This window comes from Aotus nancymaae, unplaced genomic scaffold (assembly GCF_030222135.1).
Source record: "Aotus nancymaae isolate 86718 unplaced genomic scaffold, 86718_ANA_hifiasm-v0.15.2.pri h1tg000040l, whole genome shotgun sequence".
Taxonomy (NCBI): domain Eukaryota; kingdom Metazoa; phylum Chordata; class Mammalia; order Primates; family Aotidae; genus Aotus; species Aotus nancymaae.
Window position 1 is genome coordinate 126,694,827 of NW_026988454.1, and position 27,428 is coordinate 126,722,254.

Sequence of the window (27,428 nt, forward strand, 5' to 3'; positions counted from 1 at the left end):
CAGAAGTCCGATCACCTTGAGACAAACATGCTGTGAGAAACCCAACCTAGCTTCAAGGAGAGCCCAGGTGGAGAAGAGCTTAAGAACCTTGCCAGCATCACAGCTAGGGTCCTACTTGCCTTCCACGTAAGGCCATTTTGGAAGTGGATCATTCAGCCCTGTTCAAGCTGCCCCACCCTTGCCACATAGACCAGAGACTAGTTGTCCCTGCTGAATTCTGTTCAAATTGCAGAATCATGAGCAAATGATGTGGTGTGGATCTGTGTTCCCACCAAATCTTGTGTTGAACTGTAATCCCCAATGTTAGAGGTGGGGCCTGGTGGGAGATGATTGGATCATGGTGGTGGGTTTCTCATGCATGATTTAGCACCATCCCTTTGGTGCTGTTCTTGTGATAGTGAGTGAGTTCTCTTGAGATCTGGCTGTTTAAAAATGTGTAGCACCTCCCCCCTCCCTCTCTCTCTTGCTCCTGCCATGTGAGAGGCCTTAGTCCCCTTTTGCCTTCTGTCATGATTGGAAGCAGAAGCAGAAATTGCTATGCTTCCTGTACAGACTGCGGAACCACGAGCCAATTAAACCTCTTTTGTTTTTCTATGTATGTATGTATTTATTTATTTATTTTGAGACGGAGTCTTACTCTGTCACAGGCTGGAGTGCAATGGCACAATTTCAGCTCACTGCAACCTCTGCCTCCTGGATTTAAGGGATTCTCCTGCCTCAGCCTCCCGAGTAGCTGGGATCACAGGCACCCGCCAACATGCCCAGCTAATTTTTGAATTTTTAGTAGAGATAGGGTTTCACCATATTGGCCAGGCTGGGCTCAAACTCCTGACCTCAGATTATCTGCCTGCCTTGGCCTCCCAAAGTGCTGGGATTACAGGTGTGAGCCACTGCACCCAGTTTTATTTTATTTTGAGATGGAGTTTCACTCTTCTTGCCCAGGTTGGAGTGCAATGGCACAATCTCTGCTCACTGCATCCTCCGCCTCCCAGGTTCAAGCAATTCTCCTGCTTCAGCCTCCTGAGTAGCTGTGATTATAAGCATGTACCACCATGCCCAGCTAATCCTGTATTTTTAGTAGAGACAGAGTTTTACCATGTTGATCAGGCTGGTCTTGAACTCCTGACATCAAATGATCCACCCGCCTCGGCCTCCCAAAGTGCTGGGATTACAGGCATGAGCCACCATGCCTGGCTACGTCTTTCCTTGATAAATTACCCAGTCTATCATATTTACTCACTGTTATTTGTCAACCATCATATTTACTCACTGTTATTTGTCCGTTCTCACATTGGCTATGCTTGTTTATAGCCAATGTGAGAACGGACAAATAACAGTGAGTAAATATGATAGTTGTTATTTTAAGCCAGGAGTAAGCAAACTATGACCCATGGCTGGTTATTTGTTCTTTTATTTTTATTAACAGCTTTATTGAGATATAATGCACATACCATACAGTTTACCCACTTAAAGTGTACAGCACAATGGTTTTTAGTATATTCACATATGTGTGCAACCATCACCATGATCCACTTTATAATAATTTTTCAACAAGAAATTATGTATCCTTTACCTATCACCTTCCCATCCTCCCTTCTCCCACACCCCCAGCCCTAAGAAATCTATGTATTATCTCCTTTCTTCTCTGTTCTGGACATTCCATATGAATGTAATCATATAGTATGAGATCTTTTGTGATTGACTGCTTTCATTCATTATGTTTTCAAGGTTCATGTATTTCAAGGTAGCATCTATTAGCACTTCATTCTTTTTTTTTTTTTTTTTTTTTTGAGACGGAGTTTCTCTCTTGTTACCCAGGCTGGAGTGCAATGGCACGATCTCGGCTCACCTCAACCTCCGCCTCCTGGGTTCAAGCAATTCTCCTGCCTCAGCCTCCCGAGTAGCTGGGACTACAGGCGTGCGCCACCATGCCCAGCTAATTTTTTGTATTTTTAGTAGAGACGGGGTTTCACCACGTTGACCAGGATGGTCTCGATCTCTTGACCTCGTGATCCACCCGTCTCGGCCTCCCAAAGTGCTGGGATTATAGGCATGAGCCACCTCGCCCCGCCACACTTCATTCTTTTTTATGGCCAAATAATGTTCCATTGTGTGGATATACCACATTTTGTTTATCCATTCATTAGTTGTTAGACATTTGGGTTGTGTCCACCTTTTGGCTATTATGAACAATGCTGATATATCCATTGGTATCCAAGTATCTGTTTGAGTTCCTGCTTTTAATTCTTTTGGATAAATGCCTATGAGTGGAATTACTGGAACATATGGTAATTCTATATTGAACATTTTAGGATTGCCAAACTGTTTTCCACAGAGGCCATACTGTTTTACATTTCCACCAGCAATGCATGAAAATTCTGGTTTCTCCATATTCTCACCAGTGCTTGGTGCCCTTGTCAAAAATCAGTTGACCATAGATGAATGAGATTATTTCTGGACTTTCAATTCTATTCCATTTCTCTATAAGTCTATCCTTGTGCCAGTATCACACTGAGTTGATTATTGCTGTTTTGCAGTAAGTTTTGAAATCAGGAAATAGGAACCCTCCTACTTTGTTTTTCTTTTTAAAGATTGTTTTGGCTATTCTTGGTCTAATGCGATTCCATATAAATTTTAAAATCAGCTCGTCAGTTTCTATAAAATAGTCATCTCAGATTCTGATGGGGATTGCACTATGTCAAAAGATCAATTTGGAAAGAATTGGCATTTTTAACAATGTTAAGTTTTACAAACCATAAACATAGGATTTTTTCCAATTTTTTTTTTTTTTTTTTTTTTTTTTGAGACAGAGTCTGACTCTGTTGCCCAGGCTGAAGTGCAGTGGCATGATCTGAGTTTACTGCAGACTCCAACTTCTGGGCTCAAGCAATCCTCCCACCTCAGCCTCCTGAGTAACTGGGACTATAGGTGCATGCCACCACCCAGGCTAATTTTTGTATTTTTTGTAGAGCCAAGGTCTTGTCATGTTGTCAAGGCTGGTCTTGAACTCCTGGACTCAAGAGATTCTCCCACCTTGGCCTCCCAAAGTGCTGGGATTACAGGCATGAGCCAACATGCCTGGCCAGTTTTTCTAATTATTTAGATGGTCTTTAATTTATATTTTTAAAAACCTCTGCATACCTTCCATTAAAGACCATCTTTGGGCCGGGAGTGGTGGCTCAAGCCTGTAATCCCAGCACTTTGGGAGGTCGAGGCGGGCAGATTACCTGAGGTCAGAAGTTCAAGACCAGCCTGACCAACATGGAGAAACCCTGTCTCTACTAAAAATACAAATTATCCAGGTGTGGTGGCACATGCCTGTAATCCCAGCTACTTGGAAGGCTGAGGCAGGAGAATCGCTTGAACCTGGAGGCGGAGGTTGCGGTGAGCCGAGATCATGCCGTTGCACTCCAGCCTGGGCAACAAGAGCGAAACTTTGTCGCAAAACAAAACAAAACAAAACTGTCTTTAATTTCTTTCAACAATGTTTGTCATTTTCTAAAGAAGTTTATACTTCTTTTCATTGAATGTATTCCAATAAGAGGTATTTTATTCTTTTTCATGCTATCATAAATGAAATTGTTTTCTTAATTTCATCTTTGGATTGCTCATTGAAAGTACATAGAAATACAATTGATTTTTGTTCTTTATCTTGCAACCTTGCTGAATTTGTTAGTTCTAATAGTTTTTTAGTAGATTCCTTAAGATTTTCTATATACAAGATCGTGTGTCTGTAAAGAGATATTTTTATGTCTTCCTTTCTAGTTGGATTCCTTTAACTTGTATTTCTTGCCTAATTGCCCTGAATAAAACCTCTAGTATAATATTAAACAGAAGTGGTTGGAATGGCTGCATGTGGTGATTCATGCCTGTAATCCCAGCACTTTGGGAGGCTAAGGCAGGTGGATCACTTGAGGTTAGGAGTTCGAGACCTGCCTGGCCAACATGGTGAAATCCTGTCTATACTAAAAACATGGAAAGTTAGTCAGGTGTTGTGGCGTGCACCTGTATTTCCATCTACTTGGGAGGCTGAGGCATGAGAATCGCTTGAACCCAGAAGGCAGAGGTTGCAGTGAGCTGAGATCAAGCACTCCAGCCTGAGTGACAGAGTGAGACTCTGTCTCAAAAAAACAAAACAAAAATAAATAGAAGTGGTTGGAATGGACATTCTTCTCTTATCCTTGTCTTATTTCCTGGGGAAAGCATCCATCCTCTCACCATTAAGCATGGTGTTGGCTGTGGGTTTCTCACAGATGCCCTTTATCAGGTTGAAGATGGCTGCCTGTTTTCGTAAAGTTTTATTGGGACACAGACATGCATTTGCTTATCTATTATCTATTGCTGCTTTGTGCTATAATGATAGAGTTGAGTGATTGTGACAAAAACCATGTTGCTTGCAAGTCTAAAATATTTACTATCTGGTCCTTAAAAAAGAGTTAGCTGGACATCTGTTTTAAGTCACTAAATTCTGGAGTAGTTTGCTATGGAACAATCTATAACTAAAAAAACTCCCAATCTTAAACTGGGACTCCAAATTGAGTAAAGGGGAACCAACCAACCAACCAATCAAACCAAACCCTTCTACAGACTGCAGTCCAGCTTCGAGTCACTGGGTGGCTCAGAAAGTCTGGAGCCCTGAAATTGAGTTAAGATGATCCCAGACTGCCGGTGTCCCTAGATCCTGGTAAAAGCCAATGGAAATCTTTTCCAGAGGACGGTATAATTATTATAATTAAAATGATTTTTTAAAAATACAATGTCCAAAACACAACCAGGTCTGTGGTGACATGAGAATCAGTAAAAACTGAACAATGGGGCAAAGAGTGGTGGCTCACACCGGTAATCTCAGCACTTTGGAAGGCCGAAGCGAGAGGATCACTTGAAGCCAGGAGTTCGAGACCAGCCTGGCCTCTGCAAACGGTGAAACCCCCACCTCTACAAATAAAAAATATTAACCAGACATGGTGGTGCACACCTGTAGTCCCAGTTACTTGGGGGGCTGAAGTGGGAGAATCACTTGAGCCTAGGTGGTCAAGGCTGCAGTGAGCCCTGACCACAGCACTGCACTGTAGCCTCAGTGACAGAGTGAGACCTTGTCTTGAAAATGAAAACAAAAATAAAAACTGGTTGGGTGCAGTGGCTCATGCCTGTAATCTCTGCACTCTGGGAGGCCAAGACGGGAGGATCTCTTGAGCCCTGGAGTTTGAGACCCACCTGGGCAACATAAAGAGACTCTATCTCTATTTTTTTTTTTTTTTTGAGTAAAAAGCAAAACCAAAATCTGACAGTGGAAGCATACTTACAGGATCTCCAGGTTGGAATTATCAGTTATAGACCATAAAACAATGATACTATGTTTAAGGAGGGAAAAGACAAGCCTGAAAATTATAACAGGGGACTGAGAGCTACATGAATTGGCATAGCAGATTTGAGAAAGAACCAAATAGAGCCCGGGTGCAGTGGCTCACACCTGTAATCCCAGCACTTTGGGAGGCCAAGGCAGGCGGATCACTTGAGGTGAGGAGTTCAAGACCAGCCTGGCCAATATGGCGAAACCCCGTCTCTACTAAAAATACCAAAATTAACTGGGCGTGGTGTACACGCCTGTAATCTCAGCTACTGGGGAGGCTGAGGCAGGAGAATAGCTTGAACCTGGGAGGTGGAGGTTGCAGTGAGCTGAGATCTTGCCCTTACATTCCAGCCTGGGTAACAGAGCAAGACTCTGTCTCAAAACAAACAAACAAACAAACAAGGAAGGAAGGAAGGAAGGAAGGAAGGAAGGAAGGGAAAGAACGAACGAACGAACGAACGAAATAGAAATTCATTCTAGACCTAAAGAATAGAATAACTAAATGGAACTCAATGGTTGGGTTTAAGAGGAGATTTTTTTTTTTTTAAGCTGAAAAGAGAGTGAGCTGAAAATAGAAGAAACTTATTAGGACAAACCATGGAAGGAGAAGAGACAGAAAATACAGAAGAAAGGGATAAAGTAAGAAGATTGAATGTGTTTCAATTGGAGCCCCAGAAAGAAAGAAGGAAAAGGACAGAAACAGTATTTGAACATATAATGGCTGAGAATTGTTAAAAACTAATGAAAAACTATTCAAAAGGTGATAGGCAGCCATGAAATGATAGATATCAACTCTACCATGCATTCTGACTCTTAAAAACCTTAGTGTACAAAGCTTCCTTTAAAAGGATTCTGAAACCAAGATGGAGGTAGCTTGATAGTAAGTGGAGCAGAGCTTGCCTGGGCTGAATTCAAGTACAAGCTCTGCTACTTCCTAGCTGTGCCACCTGGAGAGAGTTGCCAAACTTCAGTTTTCTTAAGTAATACATGAGAATAAAGAGTCATACTGGCCTACTCCATTGTGAGAATCAAGTGCTAAGTCTGGGCAGGGTGGCTCACATCTGTAAACTTGACACTTTAGGAGGCTGAGGTCAGAGGATCTCTTGAGCCCAGGGGTTCGAGACCAGCCTGGGCAATAGAGTGAGACCTCATCTCTGAAAAAAAGAAAGAAAGAAAAAGAGAATCAAGTGATAAAATGGATGTGAACAAGTCTGGTGAATGCCAAGTGCTTTTTAAATGAGATGAGGTTTGAGCAGTTCCACAAACATCCCCAGGGTCACTACCAGTGACAAGCAGGACTGGCCATATAATTTGCGAGGCCCAGTGAAAAATGAGAATGCAGGGCCCTTTGTTGAAGAAGTACTATGAATTTCAAGATGGCAGCAGCAGAGCATTAAACCAAGCACAGGGCTCTTCTAAGTACAGGGCCCTGTGTACTGCACGGGTCACACATTCATGGAGCTGGCCTTAGCAACAGGCCCTGCAAAGAACCACTCTGTGCCTGAGGAAAGGGCTGCCCCTCCCACACCCAGGTGTCTGCAGCCATAGCCCACATCATCTTTGAATTCTGAAGGACAGCAATGTTTAGGGAAAACGCAAGCCCACGTGTTTCCAAATGCCAAGGAAGGCAAGTGCAGTGACCAGAGTGGTTTTCTGGGAGAGTGGGTGGGGCTAGCCAGGCTGCCATTGGAACTGTGGAACTGACTGTTCTCCACAGACTCTGGCCTAGAAAAAAAGAAGCCTGTAGCTGTATCTACAGGGCCTGTTGTTGTTGCTGCGGTGTATTACAACACAGCCTGGCAGCCTCCCCTGCCTTTCTGTCTTCCTCCTGGAAGAGCCTGGTCCCAGACATGTGACACGTCCACGCAGCCCGCTGCAGATTTGCCCACACTGCTCCTCACTGTTCCCTCAATTATTAGGATTTTCCAGGTCTGCATGCTTTTTGCTCGTGCCATCCCTTCCTGCCTGGGAGTCCCTTTCCTCCTTGTCCACACCTCTCTGTCTGGCAAACACCTACTTCATCTTTTAAGATTCAGCTCTACTGTCAGGAAACCTCTTCAATGAAGACTTCCCTGCCTCTCCTAGAAGAAGAGCCGATTCCTCTTTCCTTGGGGCCTCTCGCTTTGCCCTGTGCAGACATCCGCCACAACCCCTGTAACAAGAGGAGAAGAACTGACTTGTTATGTGTATGTCACCGTCTCCTAGGCTGAAGCCCTTGAAGATTGGGTCATATATACCCTGCACATAGCATAGAGCTTAATATGTACTGTTATTAAGCATAGTAGATGCTTAATCAATTGGTGTTAGTATGCGGAGGAATTTTGATCAACTTTGTTTTTCTGCATTAATGAACGAATAAGTTATTTCAGTGACTCTCCCTGGCAGCTGGTAAACAGGGAAGCTTCTAGGCACTGAGAATAGACAAATGACTGAGACAGAGCCCCTGCTCTCGAGGCGGTTTCAGTGTTGGCTTTATTTGTCTTTTCTGCAGACATCATCTCTTGAAGGCAGCATGGAGATTTGTAGACGAGGCTCTTCATAAATATTTGGATGCAGTATAGTGCAAAGAGAACAGGTTTGGAGCCAGAAGACATGAGTTCTAATCTGGCTCTGGGACTTTAGGTTTCCATAGGTAACTATTAGGTCCCATGGGTAACTAGCTATGGGATATTAGGTTTCTGTTTCCTCCAAAATGAGAGAGTTGAGTTAGATTCCCTAAGGCCCAGGTGCAGCTCCTGCATCTCTAACGCGAGCGCGTGTGTGTGTGCGTGTGTGTGTGTGTGTGACTGTGTTTGAGATGGAGTCTTGCTCTGTCGCCAGGCTGGAGTGCAGTGGTGTAATATGGGCACACTGCAACCTCCGCCTCCCAGATTCAAGCGATTCTCCTGGCTCAATCTCCCGGGTAGCTGGGACTGCAGGTGTGCGCCACCACACCCAGCCAATTTTTGTATTTTTAGTAGAGACAGGGTTTCACCATGTTGGCCAGGATCGTCTTGATCTCTTGACCTCGTGATCTGTCCGCTTCTGCCTCTCAAAGCTGGGATTATAGGCCACCGCGCCCGCCGAACTCAGCCGTTTTTAAGGCCTCTTCTTGTTTTAATCGCCTGGGATCTCCTGCTTGAAAGGTAGCAAGCCAAGAGAAAGTATGGTCGTTACAGTCACTGGGTGTCCAGAAGGAGGTGATATCTGCTAAACTGTTTCTTGAGGTGGGATTTCCCCAGACATGACTGGGCATCTTTGACTTCATGGGGCGGCTTCCTACAGCTAACCTGGCCAGTTGACTTAACCCAAACAGCCTGGCCTGCCCCTCTCCAGCCTCTGAGTAGGCCCTGTGGACAGATAGGAGGGGCAGTGCCTTCAGAGACACGATACAGACGGGAAGTCAACTACCTTGCTTAGGCATTAATTTCTTGGGAGGTAAGAGATGTTCTGAGGGGGGTGTCGGTTTCCACCATCCCTTCTCTATGGCCCCCACAAAGGGCAAGGGCCAGACACGTGGGCTGGCGTGGAGAGGCGGAGAAGCCAACGAATGGGGGCGGGGCCTCATTTGCATGGACGGCGCGCGGCCACCAATCCGGACAGGCGGATCGACAGCCCGCGCGCCTTTTGGGGGCGGACTGACAGCCCCGGGGCCCTATGGAAGGCGGGTCCTGCGGCCGGCGGGGGCGGGACGGGGCCGGGCGCTGCCCGGGGGATTCGGGCCCGCTCGCGGGCGCTGCCAGTCTCAGGCGGCGGTGTCCGGCGCGCGGGAGGCCTGCTGGGCGGGCAGAAGGGTGCGCGGCGCGCGAGCGAGGCAGAGAGTGACGGAGTCGGCGAGCCCCCGCGGCGACAGGTACCGGCGCCATGGCCGCGGGAATGGGGCGGCCGGCCGCGGCGCCCCGGGAGCCGAACGCCGTCCTTCCCGGTCCCGCCGCGGCTGCACTCGCCGCTTCAGCTCCCACCCCCACGCGGCTTCGCAGCCCAGGAGCCGCGTGTCTCGGGGAGCAGGGCCGGGAAGCCTCGAGGGGAGCGCGCGGGAGGCCCCGGCCCCACTGCGGCGCCCCTCGCCGCGCCCCCGGGGCCGCGGGGCCGGTGCTCCCCGCGGGAGGCGCGGAGCGGGGTGGCCGCGGTCGCAGCTCCCCGCCCCCGCCCTCGCCCTCGCCGCGCTCTCCCGGCGGATGCGAGGCCGGTCGCGCCCGCTCGTCTTCACTGGGCTTTTGTTTCCCGCCGGGGATCACAGGTCCCGCGCCGCCTCGGGTCTCCGGCCCCCGGCTGGCCCGGGACGGGCGGCGGGACCCTCGGAGAGCGGGGCAGCGCCCGAGCCGGCACCGCTGCGGGCGGGAGCCAAACTTCGCCTTCGGGCCCTGGCGCCGGGACAACCGGACCCCGGGGCGAGCCGAGCGCCGGGACGCCGCGGGCGCGGGGCGGACTTGCCCACCTGGCGGGGCCGTGCAGGGGAAGGTGGCGGGGTAGCCGCGCTCCGGGTGTGAACGGGCGGTCCCCGCCTTCACCTGTCGCCCCTGACCAGCGTCGGGGAACCTCAGCGCCGCAGACGGCCGCTCGTGGAGGAGTCCGCGCGGCGCCGTCTAACAGGTGATCCGCGTCACTCCCGGGCCAGACCCAAGCGGCTGAACGCTGTGCCCGGGCTCCTTACGCTCTTCAGTTCTAGGATGTGAAAACGCCTTTCGCCTCACTATTGATCGTCCAAAAAGGTGCGCCGGTCACCGTATAAGAGTCAAAAACCAGTATTGCCAAAAAGACTCTTCGAGCGTCAGGGTGCAGAGTGCCTTTCTTCGATCCACGAGCCGGCGGGAACGTCATAGTCTCGCTTTTAAAATCGGGCTCTGCAGTGGTGGCGAAAGCGTAGTAAGGTTCAAGTTGTAAGCGGAGATGCAGAACTCTAGATACCCTTCAGTGTGGTTCAGGACAGTGTGTACAGCGTTTGGCCGCCGTTCAGTAAATTCTGCATGAGGCAGTTTGAGCTCGTGGTTTTGGATTTACTTTTCAGGAGTATGTTTTCCAGTGGAATAAGGCTTCGTACTGAATGGGAGCTTTCTTTGCCTCTCTGAGGGTAGACAGGAGTGTTTATTTTCATTGTCTTCCCATTTTGTTAGATTGTGGACAAGGGGAAAGTTAAAGCATATTTTGGTTAAGTATTTTTAATAGTCTGGGATTCTATCCACCTCCCCCATAAGAGTTTTTACTTTAGGGAATTATAAAGTAATTCTCTAAAGGGAGCTGCTTCTCTTGGTGTTTGAATCAAAAGCCAAGAATCGACTTGAAAAGATTCTTACTCTGGTGGGAAATTTTTATTGTCATACTTTCACTTCACCATTTTCTGTTTGTCTCTCCCCCAGCTGACCTCTGCCTGACAATCTACGGTTATGGCCCTGACCAATTTAGAGATTCTATAGAAATAACATTTTTAAAACGAGGGTTATTAATACTCGTTATTTGTGAGAAACACTTGATTTACTCAGGTTTTTTCTTCTAATATGTCTTCTAATATCTGTATTAGGTATGATTTATTCTTAAGAGATGAAGTTTAAGTTAAGAACACAGTTACTAATCTTGATTTAATTATGCTGGTTTATTATTCATTGAATGGTCATTTTACTTATTTGCCTAGGTAATTAAAGTTAGCTAATAGCTGATAAGAGTTCTCCATTGAACCATAAATTCTTTAACCAATAATTGTGAGTATTTTAGATTTAAAAAAATCAAAGATTTTTATAAATTGTTTTATTTCTCCAAAACAAGCTATGAGGTCTTTGTCTTTCTAATATTTAACAAAACAAATATGTTTCTGAATCTTTAATTCTTTTAGTTATGGGAATTTTGTGTGAATTTCTTTTTTAAAACACACTTTTAATCAGTTCAACATGAAAAACTTAAAATATTGAATTAGGCCACTAATCTTTAGTTTTCTGTTTATTCTTGGAAAATAATGCATATTTTGGGTTCAGTTTAGTTTCCTAAAGGCTTCTCAGCTTAGGATGAATTAGTCTGGAGAAGAAAGAACATCTTGTTTGTATACCTGTAGAAGTTACTGCTGTTAAAAGATAAGTTGGCTTTTTGATGCTTTGTGTGGATAGATGTGTTGAACAATGACTCATCCTTGTATATGGAGGGCTTATTCTGTATAAATAATTGTAAGGATCTGAATAAGACTGTAGCTTCCATTATTTTGATCATTTATATAATTGCTCTTTAGTGTACAGGAATATATTAAATACTATTCATAATTATTGTGGTTATCCTATGGTGATATATATATATACACCACATACAATAAAGTTATATTTCATAATTTATTTACATATAAGTATATTTTAGTATTTTAACTATAAAAGTTAAAGCTTTATTAACTTTTAAGTTTAATTAAAAGCCCATTTTAAAAATCAGTTTTTAGATATTTTAATTACTGATTTTTGTATACTTTAACTTGTAATACACGATATTATAAAATTATCAACCACAATTTCAGTTTCAAAATTAAGCATAAGTTGAATTCTCACATCCACACAATAAACATTGGGAGTGTTTAAAGCCATTTACCCTCAGGTATAACTGTTTTTGAGTTTGGAGGTGGTAGTAAGTATTTTTAAATAAATAAAGCTACAGAAAACAAGGACTTATATTAAAACAGCTAACTTTGAGGACAGATCAAATGGCACTATTATAGACATTAGTAGTGTTTTTTTGTTTTGTTTTGTTTTTGAGATAGAGTTTTGCTCTTGTTGCCCAGGCTGGAGTGCAAGGGTGCTATCTGGGCTGACTACAACCTCCACCTTCCATGTTCAAGTGATTTTCCTGCCTCAGCCTCCTGAGTAGCTGGCACTACAGGCGTGCGCCACCATGCCCAGCTAATTTTTGTATTTTTAGTAGAGATGGGGTTTCTCCATGATGGCCAGGCTGGTCTTGAACTCTTGATAGGTGATCCACCCGCCTTAGCCTCCCGAAGTGTTGGGATTACAGACATGAGCCACTGCACCTGGCCTAGTATTGCTTTATTTAACGGTAATATACTTGTACCTGGCGTGAAGAATTCCTCTAAAGACCTTTAATTAAGTTTTCACAATTCCTAGAGAATAATCTATATTGTACATATTGGGCACACTAAATTTTGTAATTCATGTTTAACAATTAAATAATCTGCATTTTGTAATTCTGAAACTATTTGAACTTTCCAACCTAGCTGATTAGATTTTTTTCAATATTTTATATTTCTGAATTTTTCTGCAATATATTTTAGTGCATTTTAAAATCCTGTCATCATATCCCCAAAATAAAGATAAATTAAATCTACAGCGTGAGAGTGAGACTCTGTCTCAAAAAAAAAAAAAAGAAAATCTGTATTCAGTAGAGACTGGGTGGATGGCGGTATGTGTGTCACAAAACTATTGATTTAAAACAATAAACACTTAAGTGTGATTTAATTTGCAAATAAGATGTTTATTTACTATGTAAAAGACAGTACTGCCAAATAAAACTGGTTAAAATAATTTTCAGTAGGGCCATATGTACTATCACGTTACTAACAGATTGATGAGTATTTTAGCAATATTTAGAACACTAAAATTCTCCTAAAAATAATTTGTACTTCTTATAGTAGTTTGTTATGAGAACCTACATTTTATGCTTAATTTAGTATTTACTTCTAGGTTGTTTTTTTTTGTTTTGAGTCAGGGTCTTGCTTTATTGCCCAGGCTGAAGTGCTGTGGCGTGATCGTAGGCTCACTGCAGACCTCCTGGGCTCAGGAGATCCTCCCGCCCAACCTCTGATCTCAAGTGATTCTCCCACCTCAGCCTCCCAAGTAGCTGGGGTTATAGGCACCCATCACCACAACCAGCTAATTTTTAAAATTTTTAATTTTTAGTAGAGACAAGGTCTAACTGTGTTGCCCAGGCTGGTGTCCAACTCCTGCGCTCAAGTGATCCTCCTGCCTTGGCCTCCTCAAGTACTGGGATTATAGGTGTGAGCCACAGTTCAGGGCCTACTTACAGCCTTTTGGAAAACATTTGGCTAATGAGAGTGAAGGTCCACCAGAGGGAGTGTGGGGTCTATATATTTGTTGTATTTGTTTTTTACCCTTGGTCTGGAATCAAAATATTAAAAAAAAATAAGAATAACATTTTATTTTAGTTCTCTAAAACAATCAAGCAGAAGATATTGAAAGTTGTGATTGTAGTTGTTTGGAGTTGCTGTCATTTTTGTTATCAAAATCAAGGCTTAATCAAGGCTGTTTTTCTTCTAAGAAAAAGGTGGTGAGGTGCAGTGACTCATACCTATAATCCCAGAACTTTGGGAGGCCAAGGCGAGTGGATCACTTGAGCCTGGGAATTCAAGACTAGCCTGGGAAACATGGCGAAACCCCCTCTTTACAAAAATAAAAAAATTAGCCATGTGTGGTGGAGTGCACCTGTAGTGTCAGCTATTTGGGAGGCTGAGATTGGAGGCTCACTTGAGCCTGGAGGTTGAAGCTGCAGTGAGCTGTGATCAAGCCATTGTACTCCAGCCTGGGCAACAGAATAAGACCCTGCCTCAGCCTCCTGAAGAGCTGGGACTACATGGATGCACCAACACGCCCAGCTAATTTTTAAATTTTTAGTAGTGATGGGATTTCACCATCTTGGCCAGAATGGTCTCGATCTTCTGACCTTGTGATCTGCCTGCCTTGGCCTCCCAAATTGTTGATTACAGGTGTGAGCCACCGTGCCCAGTCCACATACATATACTTATTACAGAGATTGGCTTATGTATGTTTTTATACTTTTTATGAAGAAAGATATATATATATACACATATATACATACATTATGTATGTGTATGTATGTGTATGTGTGTGTGTGTGTGTGTGTGTGTGTGTGTGTGTATATATTTTTTTTTTAAGAGATTGTGTCTTGATCTGTCATGTAGGCTGAACTGTGGTGGCTAACTGCAGCCTCCACACAAACTCTTGGGCTCAAGTGATCCCCTTGTCTCAGCCTCCCAAAGTCCTGGGATCCCAGGCTCAAGCCAACATGCCTGGCTTAAAATTGTACATTTGAATTGTATCTTTTTGAAACTGTGCATTTTTTGGAAAGAAGAATAAGAGGTGAACAAAAATTAGAGTGGAAGAGGGTTGTTTTTTTTCTTTTGTAATTGCAAATCCTAAGTGGGCAGTGGTAAATTTTTAGAATCATTTGTAGCATTCTGTTTTAGTTTTGGCAATTTATAGATGTTATAAATGAAGAGTCCCCAGAAAATGGTCATTTCATGTAAAAAGCAGGGTTGCAAATTTCAGATTGATCTTTTCAAAGGTTAGATTTCTATTTGTTTCTCAATGTTCCTGTCTCTGGAAACTAAAGAACCTCCTCTATTGTTAGCTGAAAATTGCACAGTGAATTTGAAAGTCAAGATGTCCCAATCACAGACATAATGCTGCGTGCGATAGATTACTTTTTGGAATGGAGAAAACATCCTAGAGATTGAGTCTGCATCAGAATGTATTCTGAATGAGCATGGAATGTTCTTTACCCATGTTAGATATTAACCAATTAAGTTTTTCTATGTTTAACTCTTTTAAAAAGCAAGACAATAAAACAGTCATGTATTCTGAACACACATTTTGGGTTTTGTTGCTAGCGTAAAAATTATTACCTAGTGGATGGTAACACTGTTTTGAAGTTCCAGCTTAGAGGAGATGTTTGTTTCAAGAGAAAAATGTTTCCTTAAAACCTAACAAGGTAATTTACATGGAGAGATACTTGTTTCTCTTTTAAATTATTGTTAAAGATTATGTTTTAGATTAAAACATAAAATTGCTAAGAAAAGTTTAGATGCTCATCGTTCCCATCTTAGATTTACTTTCACTATGAACTTTATACATTCTTTTATTTTGAGATGGAGTCTCACTCTGTTGCCCAGGCTGGAGTGCGGTGTCTTGAACTTGGCTCACTGCAACCTCTACATCTCAGGTTCAAGTGATTCTCCTGCCTCAGCCTCCTGAGTAGCTGAGACTATAGGTGTGCACCACCACGCCTGGCTAATTTTTTTTTTTTTTTTTAGACGGAGTCTGGCTTTGTCGCCCAGGTTGGAGTTCAGTGGCACGATCTCGGCTCATTACAACCTCCACCTTTTGGGTTCAAACAATTCTCCGCCTCAGCCTCCTGAGTAGCTGGGATTACAGGCGCCCTCCACCATGCCCAGCTAATTTTTGTATTTTTAGTAGAGACAGGGTTTCACCATCTTGACCAGGCTGGTCTTGAACTCCTGACCTCATGATCCACCATCCTCAGCCTCCCAAAGTGCTGGGATTACAGGCGTGAGCCACCATGTCAGGCCATAAATTCTTTTAAAATATCTTTCTGGTGGACTTCTTAGAATTATTCAGGCTTGTGTATGTGTGTGTATATTACACATATATGTGTAAATATCAAATATCTTTTTTACATTATATATAACTATATAGTTGCTATATGTTTTATGTATTTATAGCAGTATCTATACTGCCTTATTTCCCAGGCATATTTATATGTAAAACTTTTCTTTTCAATGAAATCTTACTGTACCAAGAGAAAATAAGTATATGCCCACAAAACTATTGGTTCATAGCAACTTTTTTCACAGTAGAAATAAACTACTGATTCACATAGTAACATTGATAAATTTCAGAAATACTGTTCACAGCAAGAGAAGCCGGGCACAGATGAGTATGTATAAGTGTTTATGATGCCATTTATGAAAAATACAATAACAGGCAAAACTAAGATATGGTGATAGAAATCAGGACAGTGGTTGCCTCTTGGTAGGGGCTGTGATTGGTAAGGGGCACAAGGAAACTTTCTGGCATGACTGGCATGATAGAAATATTCTGTAGCTTGACTTGAGTGATGGTAATTCAATTATATACTTTTTGGGTAACTTTGTTTTCATATAATTTTTAGGATGTAAGGGCGATCTGGCTGCAACGTCTTGTCAACCCATTGATCACCAGGGTTGATTCGGCTGATTTGGCTGGCTAGGCGGGTGTCCCCTTCCTCCCTCACCACTCCATATGCGTCCCTCCCGAAGCTGTGCGCTCGGTCGAAGAAGACAACCATCCCTGGTAGAGGAGGACCGGTCATCGGTCAAGGGTATATGAGTAGCTGTGTTCCCCTGCTAGAACCTGCAAACAAGCTCTCATATAATTTTTAACTTACACAAAAGTTGCAAGACTAGTACAAGGAACTTCTGTATACCTTTATACAGATTTGCTGATTGTTATGTACATTTATTCAAACATATTGATTCAAACTTAAGATTTTATAGTTTGTAAAATTTTACTTTAATAAAGGAAAGAAAGCTTTAAAAATTTGTTGAAAATGAGGATAATCACCAGGCGTGGTGGCCCACACCTGTAATCCCAGCATTTTGGGAGGCTGAAGCGGGTGGATCACCTGAGGTCGGGAATTCAAGACCAGCCTGACCAATGTGGAGAAGCCCCACCTCTACTAAAATACAAAATTAGCCGGGCGTGGTGGCCCATGCCTATAATCCCAGCTCAGCTACTCAGGAGGCTGAGGCAGGAGAATCGCTTGCACCCGAGAGGAGGAGGCTGCGGTGACCCGAGATCTTGCCATTGCACTCTAGCCTGGGAACAACAAGAGCAAAACTCTGTCTCAAAAAAAAAAAAAAAAGAAAATAAGGATGATCTTGTTATCTAAAAAACATGAAATAACTCTTAGGAATTAACCAATGGTTTAATAATGATGAGAAAATCGTTGACTGTGTTTTGTCTTCATGTATATATATTTATGCTGCTTTTCACTTGAGACTCATGACAACATGTTTCTGTTACAGGAAACAGGATCCTGAAAATGATTCAAGGTAGAACTGCCTATGAGGAAAACCTGCTTTATTTTGTTATCCTACACATGTCACCTAGGGAAAGCAACTGAAACATAGCAATAGCTTTCTGGGAATTGGAAGTGGTGACTGTTTCTGTTAGAAGAGTTGGACACCTACAATGTGCTAGCTGTTACACAGACATGAACAGTTTTTACTATCCTAGAACTTACCAGACAAAGAAGAGGAGGCATATAAATCTGCTTGTTGTTTTGGGTGGTGCTATTTTTCATAGGCAGGAAAGACATTGGTGTTTGTAAACTAAACTATTCTTGATAGTTGGTGAGTGGTAAATCTAAGTGGTGAATCTGTCACTGTCTACTAGTTTTAATGTTCCCACAGCCTCAGTGTGATTTGATTTAGATTAAATCAATTTAAATCATAGCTTAAACAATAATGGCTAAAAAAATTCAACTTTCCTCCTCTACTTATTATTTTATATACTTTTTGGTATGTGCTCATTACAGTTTAGTATTAGGCATAATTAATGGATATTGGTTCTTTTTTTCTTTTTCTTTTGAAACAGGGTCTAATTCTGTTGTCCAGCCTGGAGTGCCGTAGTGTGATCATAGTTCACTGCAGCCTGGAACTCCTGGGCCCAAATGATTCTCCTGCCTCAGCCTCCTTAGTGGCTGGGACTACAGGCATGCACCACCATGACTGACTAATTAAAGGAAAAAAATCGTAGAGACAGAGACTTGCTATGTTGTTCAGGCTGGTCTTGAACTCCTGGCTTCAAGTGATCCTCCCACTTTGGCCTCCCAAAGTGTTAGAACTGCAGGTGTGAGCCATTGTGCCTGGCCTGGTTCATTTTTTAAAAATATCTTGTTTTTTTCCATCTACATTAGAAAGTTATTTATTTGGTTATTTAGCAGAGTGGAAGATGTTTGAAGTAACTGTAGGGCTAACCAGATGCTTCAACAAATTAATCATTGACATTCAAGATAAACATTTGTTTTGCCTTTGCTAATGAAAATAATACAGTTATATATGACCTATTTTTATTAGTTTTTAAATTTAATATATTTTTTATTTCAATAGCTTTTGGAGTACAAGTAGTTTTTTGTTGCACAGATGAATTATATTGTGGTGAATTCTGAGATTTTAGTGCATCTGTTACCTGAGTAATATACATTGTACCCAATATGTAGTTTTTTTGTCCCTTTCCCCTGCCCTCTTCTGAGTCTCTGAAGTCTATTATATCACTCTGTATGCCTTTGCGTACTTCTAGTTTATCTCCCACTTACAAGTGAGAACATGAAGTGTTTGGTTTTCCATTCCTGAGTTAGTTCACTTAGAGTAATGGCCTCCAGCTGTATCAAAGTTGTAAAAGACATTATTTCATTATTTTTTATGGCTGAGTAGTAGTCTATTGTGCATATATACCACATTTTCTTTAGTCATTTAACCTATATATTTTTCAACAAAAGCATAATTCTTTGAAGAATAACAGATGTCTCATATCAATCAACATGAATAAAAAGACTTGACTTTTTCCATATAGTAAACACGTTCATGTGTCTCTGAAATGACAGACGAGTCCTTTTCCCCTTTTATGGTCCATTTCACTATGGTGTTTAATTGATCTTTTGAGAATGAAGAAAACATTATTCAAAAAGTATCTGCTAGAATTTTGTTTTGAATGGTTGGCCTTAACTGAAGATAGGACTTAAAAAATGTCTGTAAGTAGACCTTTTTAGACTTTTTATTATGAAAGTTGCACACATAGACAGAACTGGAGAGAACAGTCAAATGAAGCTCCATATACCCACTCTCCAGATTCTTTAATGAACCTCCATGTACCCATTCCCCAGATTCATTGATTACTGCCATTTTGGTTATTTTTATTTTATTATTTTTTTGAAACAGCGTCCTAGTCCTGCTTGTTGCCCAGGTTGAAGTGTAGTGGTAAAATCATAGCTCACTGCAGTCTTGACCTCCCAAGCACAAGCAGTCCTCCCACCTCAGCCTCCACATTAGCTGGGACTACAGGCATGCATCACCATGGCTGGCTAATTTTTAAATTTTTTTGTAGAGCCAGAGTCACACTATGTTGCCCAGGCTGGTCTTAAAATCCTGGGCTTAAGCTGTCCTCCTGCCTTGGCCTCCCAGAGTGTTGGGATTACTGGCATGAGCCACCATGTCCAGCCAGTGTGCTTTTTTAAACTGTTAAATTCTCACAGAGATCGTAAAACAGTGGCAGTATTGGTGTACCAAATTTTACTGAGTTTTTCCCCAAAGTTTTGTTATAAATAAAGAACAGTAAAAAAGCATTGTGTTTTAGCTCAGAGATTGACTTTGGACAAGTGGTAATTATGAAACTGTTTTTGTCTTTAGCTTCTTTTTGTCAATTCATAGCCTGGAAAAGAAAAAGAAAGATTAATTTTTACGCTTTTCATTAGAATAAATTAGTTCAAATACTCTATATGTGTAGATACTTTTCATCTGGAAAGTTAGTTTAGTGTAATATCTGAGGAATGCAGTTGTCTAAATGTTTTTCTGTTGCCTTTTCTTTCTCTAAAAACATCATTGCAGTGCTTTAACTGCCACCCCTTTTTTAGGCCCCAAACCTACATCACTGTCTAAACTTGAGGTCTAAATAGTCACTTATGTCTTGAAATGAAATATATTTAAATACCATCTCTGTAGCAGTTGTATGCCAACATGACCCCTCCCCACTCCCTCCAGCCAAAACACTTCTCTTCCTGACTTCCCTCTTTAGCTGTTAATGACTCCATTATTCTTACTGGTCATTTTGACTCTTCTTAAACTCAATGAGTCACCAAATCCTTTTGTTTCTAACTTTATGTCTCTTTATCTTTTTGTCCTTTTCATTTTCACTACACTTGTCCTAATTGGTTAACATGTTAAAGCAGGATGTTATCCTGAATCTTTAATGAACTTCATACATATCAAAATTAAGATATGCCCCCGATGTAAAATAGGACGTTTTCTTCCCTTCTCTGTAAGGGAAGCTGGGTGCGGTGGCATGTGCCTGTGGTACCAGCTACTCGAGAGGCTGAGGTGGGAGGGTCATTTGCGCCCAGGAGGTTGAGGCTGCAATGAGCCATGATCATGTCACTGCACTCCAGTCTGGATGATAGAGGGAGCTCTGTTATTAAAAATTAAATTACCAAAAAAAAAAAAAAGAGAGAGAGATTGGCTTCAATCAGCCTTTAGGCAGGCACATCATTTTTAAGGCCTAGGTAATAATTATATTTAAACCAAGGTGATATGGAAGATTGCCAAATCACTCAGCTCAAATAACCTGGTGGAATAGTGGTGGCTGGCAGTGCCCATGATTTTTCAAGGAGTTTCAGCAGCAGACTTTCTTAGACCACAGACTGTGGCCCAGGATGAATTCCTCCCAGCCCAGAATATCAGCAAGTGCTTTATAGTAAGGGAAATGCTGAACTGAGTATATATAACACATTTTTAAGACTTTCTAGTGTTTTTATGGCAGAAAGTACAGGTCTTTGGATTTACTTGAAGACTCTCTTCTTATCCTGTGTCTCATATTTCCTGACCCTTTGAAAATCTACCTTTGCTTAAAGTGACATGACACTCTGTTTCATTACTCTGCCTTCTCTTTGCAGGCTTCTGGAATTGGTTTGTCCAAAAGATAGGAGTTGAGCTTAGTTGGGAGGATATAAAATAGAAATGAGATTATAACTGACCTCCTTTGTTCTTCCCACTAGCAGTTGTCTAGCTTCCAGGGGTCTTGGGCGTGATTCCTTTCCAGATGGGTGGTAGTTTTGACTTGCTTTTGGTCCGTTTATGGAGATTTTTTCCTTATTTCTGCCCTTCTGGGAAATGTTAAAATTTCCTCCTGGTACAAACTAAGACCTAGTTTAAGTAGTTACTGACTTTGGGGATAAGATAATGAAATAATATATTACCCTAGATAATTCAGAACATCTGATTCTTTTCTTCTGACGGAACTACAGATGATATAGGGATTTGGAAATGCTTATGCAGAAATTAATTTAATGATTATTAAGGGGGGAAAAAGAAGGAAAATAAACTATCCCCAGGAAGCCTGGTATGGTAACATAGACACTGGAATGAAGATTCAGGAGTGTTGCCACTAAGTTGCTGTATGATCTTGGGTGTGTTAAAATTACTTAACCATTCTGAGCCTTTATGTATAAAATGAGTGGGTTGGATTTTAGGTAATATCTTTTTTTTTTTTGAGACGGAGTTTCTCTCTGGTTACCCAGGCTGCAGTGCAATGGTGCGATCTTGGCTCACCGCAACCTCCGCCTCCTGGGTTCAGGCAATTCTCCTGCCTCAGCCTCCCGAGTAGCTGGGACTACAGGCACGCGCCACCATGCCCAGCTAATTTTTTGTATTTTTAGTAGAGACGGGGTTTCACCATGTTGACCAGGATGGTCTCGATCTCTTGACCTCATGATCCACCTGCCTCGGCCTCCCAAAGTGCTGGGATTTAGGCGTGAGCCACCGCACCCGGCCCTTAGGTAATATATTAAGGTCCCTCTGCAGTTCTGAAATTCTAAGATGAGTGGTTTCTCAGGGAAAAAAAAAAAAAAAAAAAAAGCCTCCTAATTTATATGCTGTTCCTAGTTAATGATTTTTCAGGGGCTGTTTCACATACATGTTTTTCTGTTTCCATTAGAGGTTAGGAGAAGAAATAATTAAAGGAGTCAGCATTTGTAAAGTGGATTTAGATTTATCTGGATCTTTTCACTGAATTTATTCTGGACCCTTACTTTCACCTTCTATTAATATTTGTATCCACTTTCCTGCTTTTCTAGCATTTTCTTTTCTGTATGCTTTACAGTATGACTTCAAATCCCCTTTTCTCTGCTGCTTCTTGCTGCTGCTTTTTTCCAGCTATCCTTCATTACCCATATTTCATTATGATTGTGGAATTTATCAGATAGACCCTTGAGTCGAAGCTATTACTGATTTAAATTCAGATACCTCAGTAGTTGTTCGGATTAATGGGACTCTTCTACTCTGTTATACAGGAACTGGAGAGATGAGTCCTAGGGTGAGAAAAGGTGGGCAAGCTTGAAGGTAGAAAAAATGATGTAGAAGAGAATTCCGAGGATTATTTTGATTTTGCCCCTAAAATATAAGTTAAAATCCTAAGTTTTGATGATAGTCACTCTTGGCAATGATAAAAGTTTGATGCTGAAGTCATAATGGACTATGAGTTTCTTGAAGGCAGCAGCTGAACTTCTAATCCTGAATCCACACCATTCATTAATGCTGAAATATTGCTGCTGCTAAGTGCAAATTGAATTAAGATTGATGCTTTCTTTCCTTGAGGTGTTTTCTGGTAGCCTGGGGATTAAGAGTATGACGTAGACTCTTAAGTAAGACTTCAGTGAATCTTATCACTACTACTTTGTAATATGGGATAAGATGCTTATTTTCTGTAAGTCTCAGTTTCCTCATCTATAACATGGGAGAGGGACAAAATGAGCACTTAACCTCAAGGTTGTTGTGAGGATTAAATGAGACAATACATGTAAAGTGCTTAGCTCAGCACCTAGTATGTCTTCAGTAAATATTAAATACTATTATAGTTTCATTAATAAGTACTGCTGTGTTCCAGATATTTATTAAGTTCTTCTAGGTTCTAAGTAGTGTTAACAAAATGAATAGGACATGATCCTGCTCTCAGAAAAGATAGAACATATGCACAAAAGATGAATAACAACCTAAATCCAATGGTAAGTGGCAAATGAGTGGCTGACTTAAGGGCTCAAGAAGCAGGAATAATTGCTAAGCAAATGAGAACTTCAGGAAGGTGACAAAACTTGATCTGAGCTTTGAAGGACTAATTAGCAAGTTGACAGTCTCTTTGGAGCCCGACTGCTTGTGTTTGAATCCCAGTTCTGCTACTGTGTCATCTTAAGCAAGTGATTTGACCTCTCTCCTAGGATTGTTGAGAGAATTAAATGAATTAATACATGTAAAACACTTAGAATGGTTCCTCAAACATTGTTCTAACAATATGATAACATATTATTAATAAGTTGAGAGAAGGGAGAATGCATTTCAGATAGAACATTGAGTAATAATGAAGGGGAGATACTCTAGGTTTGTTTGAAATGATGAAACCAAATTGGCCAGAGGGATAGCCTGCTGGAGAATAGTGGATGAATTTGTCAGGGCAGAGTCATGAATGATTAAGCCAAGGAGTGTGGCATCTCTTCCATGTATACTGAGGGAACTTGGGAAGATTCTTGGGTTGTTGAGTCTTATGTGTTACAGATCATTTCTAAGTCTGTATCTCCAGCATTTCTCCCCATCTTTCTTGATTTCAAAGTAAAAAACTTCTATTTAAGCTAATTTTGATAGTAAAGCTCATAATCTTCTAAACTGAGCCATTATGCCTCTTTATTTGTCCATTTATTTTTGTAAATGTGTTTGGCTTTCTCTTTTTCTCCATATTCTAGTTGTTAACATAATCCTTATTCCTTTTCTAAAAAGTTTAGTGGGTTTCTGCTAGTGTTTCCTCCCTGTCCTCAAAACCCCAGTCTAGATCCTAAATCACAAGCCATAAAGTGGAAAGGACCAGAAAGAGGGAGAAAGGGAAGAAGGAAGGGAACCATCCTCTACTCCAGCCGTCTTGTTTTACAGATGAGGAAATTGAGGTGCAGAGGAAGTAGAGGCATACGCTCAAGATCCACAGCTTTTGGGACTAAATGAAAGCTGGATTTTCTGTTTGTTTGTTTTGTTTTTTGATATATATATATATATATATGTTTATTTTATTGCACTTTAGGTTCTGTGTTATATGTGCAGAACATGTAGGATTGTTGCATAGGTACCTACATGGCAAGGTGGTTTGCTGCCTCCATCCCCCCGTCACCTATATCTGGCATTTCTCCCCATGTTATCCTTCCCCAACCTCCCTACCCCCACCTCTATTCCCTCCCCTATTTCCCCCCACCAACAGACCACAGTCTGTGATGCTCCCCTTCCTGTGTCCATGTGTTCTCATTGTTCAACACCTGCCTATGAGTGAGAAATGCGGTGTTTGATTTTCTGTTCTTGTGTCAGTTTGCTGAGAATGATGGTTTCCAGATTCATCCATGTCCCTACAAAGGACACAAACTCATCGTTTTTATGGCTGTATAGTAGTCCATGGTGTATATGTGCCACATTTTCCTTGTCCAGTCTATCATCGATGGGCATTTGGATTGGTTCCAGATCTTTGCTGTTGTAAATAGTGCTGTAATAATGAACATACATGTGCATGTGTCTTTATAATAGAACAATTTATAATCCTTTGGATATATACCCAGTAATGGGTTGCTGCATCAAATGAAATTTCTATTTCTAGGTCCTTGGGGAATCGTCACACTATCTTCCACAATGGTTGAACTAATTTACACTCCCAACAGTGTAAAAGTGTTCCTGTTTCTCCACATCCTCTCCAGCATCCATTGTCTCCAGATTTTTTAGTGATCGCCGTTCTAACTGGCATGAGATGGTATCTCAGTGTGGTTTTGATTTGCATTTCTCTAATGACCAGTGATGATGAGCAATTTTTCGTATGTTTGTTGGCCTTATAAATGTTTTCTTTTGAAAAGTGTCTGTTCATATCCTTCGCCCACTTTTGAATGGGTGAAGGCTGTTTTTTACTATCATCTCAGAGTGATTCTCAGCCATCTGGGTGGGAATTTTAGGAGTACAATAAGTAAATTTTGTGTTATTACTGTTAAGCACCAAGACAAAAAATAATTTTACTTACAGGAACTATATGATAATAATTCAACCTTATTAATAAGCTCATGATTTTATTTCTCAGATGAGCATCACTATTCTTAAAGTAATGCTTAAAACCAACACTCCAAAATCTGCTTTGAGGAGAGGGTTTCTTGCTTTCATTTTTAGAGTTGTAAATTATAATAGTATTATAAACATAAATAATATTCTCAAAAGAGTGGACTTTTTGTTTCTTTCTTTCTTTCTTCTTCTTCTTCTTCTTTTTTTTTTTTTGAGACAGGGTCTCTCTCTGTTGCCCAGGCTGGAGTACAGTGGCACAATCTCAGCTCCTTTTCAGGCTCAGGCCCAATCTATCCACCTCAGCCTCTCAAGTAGTTGGGACTAAAGGTGCATACCACCGTACCTGGCTAATTTTTAAATTTTCTGTAGAGATGGGGTCTCACTGTGTTGGTGCCCAGGTTGGTCTCGAACTCCTGGCCTCAAGTGATCTGCCTGCCCTGGCCTCCCAAAGTGCTGGGATTTTAAGCAGGAGCCACTACACCCAGTCAATCTCTTAGATTTTAATATATGCCACACACAACACATAATGGTGTGTTATGTATTCAAGCATTTTCTTCTACATTGTTTTTCTACGTAGATGTAATGTGATATAAGGTATATATAAAGCCCTAAGCTTAGTGTCTGGCCATACCAGTTGCTCAGTAAATATTCTCTTCCCTTTTACAGGGCTGGTAATTTTTTCTCATATATAATGTTAGTTCCCAAGCACCAGTTCACTATCACATCACTTCCTTTTCTTCCTTCGAAACCTATGTTTAAATACATTTGCCCTCTGCGTTTTGAAAATTTGCGTAATGTACAAATACTTTTTAGTCTCTATAAGCATAATCAATAAATCATTTTGCAAATGGTAAACTTTTCACGTTCTATATTCTTTCCCATGATTAAAGAAGTAAAAAGTGGCCTGAGTTTTATACAGATGTCCTAGACCTCTGCAGTCTGCCACATTACTCCTAAAAAAAAAAAAAAAAAAAAAAAGACAAGCTTCTGGACTAGATTGACTTTTACTGAAATATTCATTTTTCTATATTGAACACTGTGAAGTTGAATCATATAATTCACAAATGTCTATACAAATTTTTTTCTATGTCCTCAATACCTTGTATCAGATTATTAATTTGTATTTCTCATGGTTTGGTTTCTTTTTCTTGTCTTCGTTTTTCTGAAGGTAAAAAGGGATTTGTTTCCTCCCTTTTCTGATCTGTGACTTGTTTTGTATTTGGGTGATTACTCTTTATAACAAATTTTATCTTGCTTATAGCCATTACTGGAGATAGTGAAGGAAAAAACACAACAAATTTTATCTTCTAATTATTGCTACTAAGAGAGAAGATAAATGCCTCAAAAGTAGATTTTGGGGTTCTTTAGAGGGCTGATTTGTGTGTGTAGGTTTCTCTTAGCCCCTTCATATAATGTGTTGAAACTTCTGTTTCTATTTTTGAATGTTTTCTTATGTTGAATTATGTTATTGCTGCTTAAAAACAATTTGTTAAGCTATATTTGTGGGTGGTTGCTTGCCTTTTAAATTTACATAGTAATAAATTTTGTTGTTAACTTCAGTCTTAGAATATGAAGTTCTTTGTAATTTAACTTCTTTAGGTATTAACCCTGTAATTCTGTTTTGTTTTGTTTTTTTTTTCTGGTGTGGCTCCACTATTTGTGCAGAAAACCCTGCAATTCTGATATCTTGAGAGAGAAAGGGATAATTGATTTTTCCCTTTCATTTTATAGATACTATTTGGCTTGTCTTGTTCCTTCCATTTATTATCATTTTTTTTGTGTCTTCTAAAAGTGGGGAGCTTTCACATAATGTTAGGCACTTTATAGGCCGTCTTTTCTGTTATAAAATGCATTCATTTCCCTTTTCCATTTTTAATATGACTGTGTTTTAGATTTTTTTAAATTCATGATATATTTTTTAAGATTTTGGCTAGATTTGTCAGTTTGGATTGTTTCTTTTCCTTTTATTGTTTTTGTTTATTTATTTATTTTTTGAGACAGGGTTGCACTCTGTTACCCAGGCTGGAATGTAATGATGTGATCTTAGCTCACTGCAACCTCTGCCTCCCAGCCTCAAGCAATCGTTCTGCCCCAGCCTCCCAAGTAGCTGGGACTACAGGTGTGTGTCGCCATGCCCAACTAAGTTTTGCATTTTTTGTGGAGACAGGGTTTTACCATTTTGTCCAGGCTGGTCTCAAACTCCTGGGCTCAAGGGATCGTCTGACTTTGGCCTTGGAAAGTGCTGGGATTACAGGCAAGAGTAACTGTACCTGGCTTATTAATTTAATTAATACCTCCCTTTTATCTCCATTTAACAAATTTTGGTATTATCATATACAAGCATTTTCATGTGTATGTGTGCATTTATAATTTTTAAACATGTGACTGAGTTTTCCCCCTTCTTCTTAGATTCCTAGACTATTTCAATATTTTTATACCTGATGTGTACTCTGCAGCTAATGA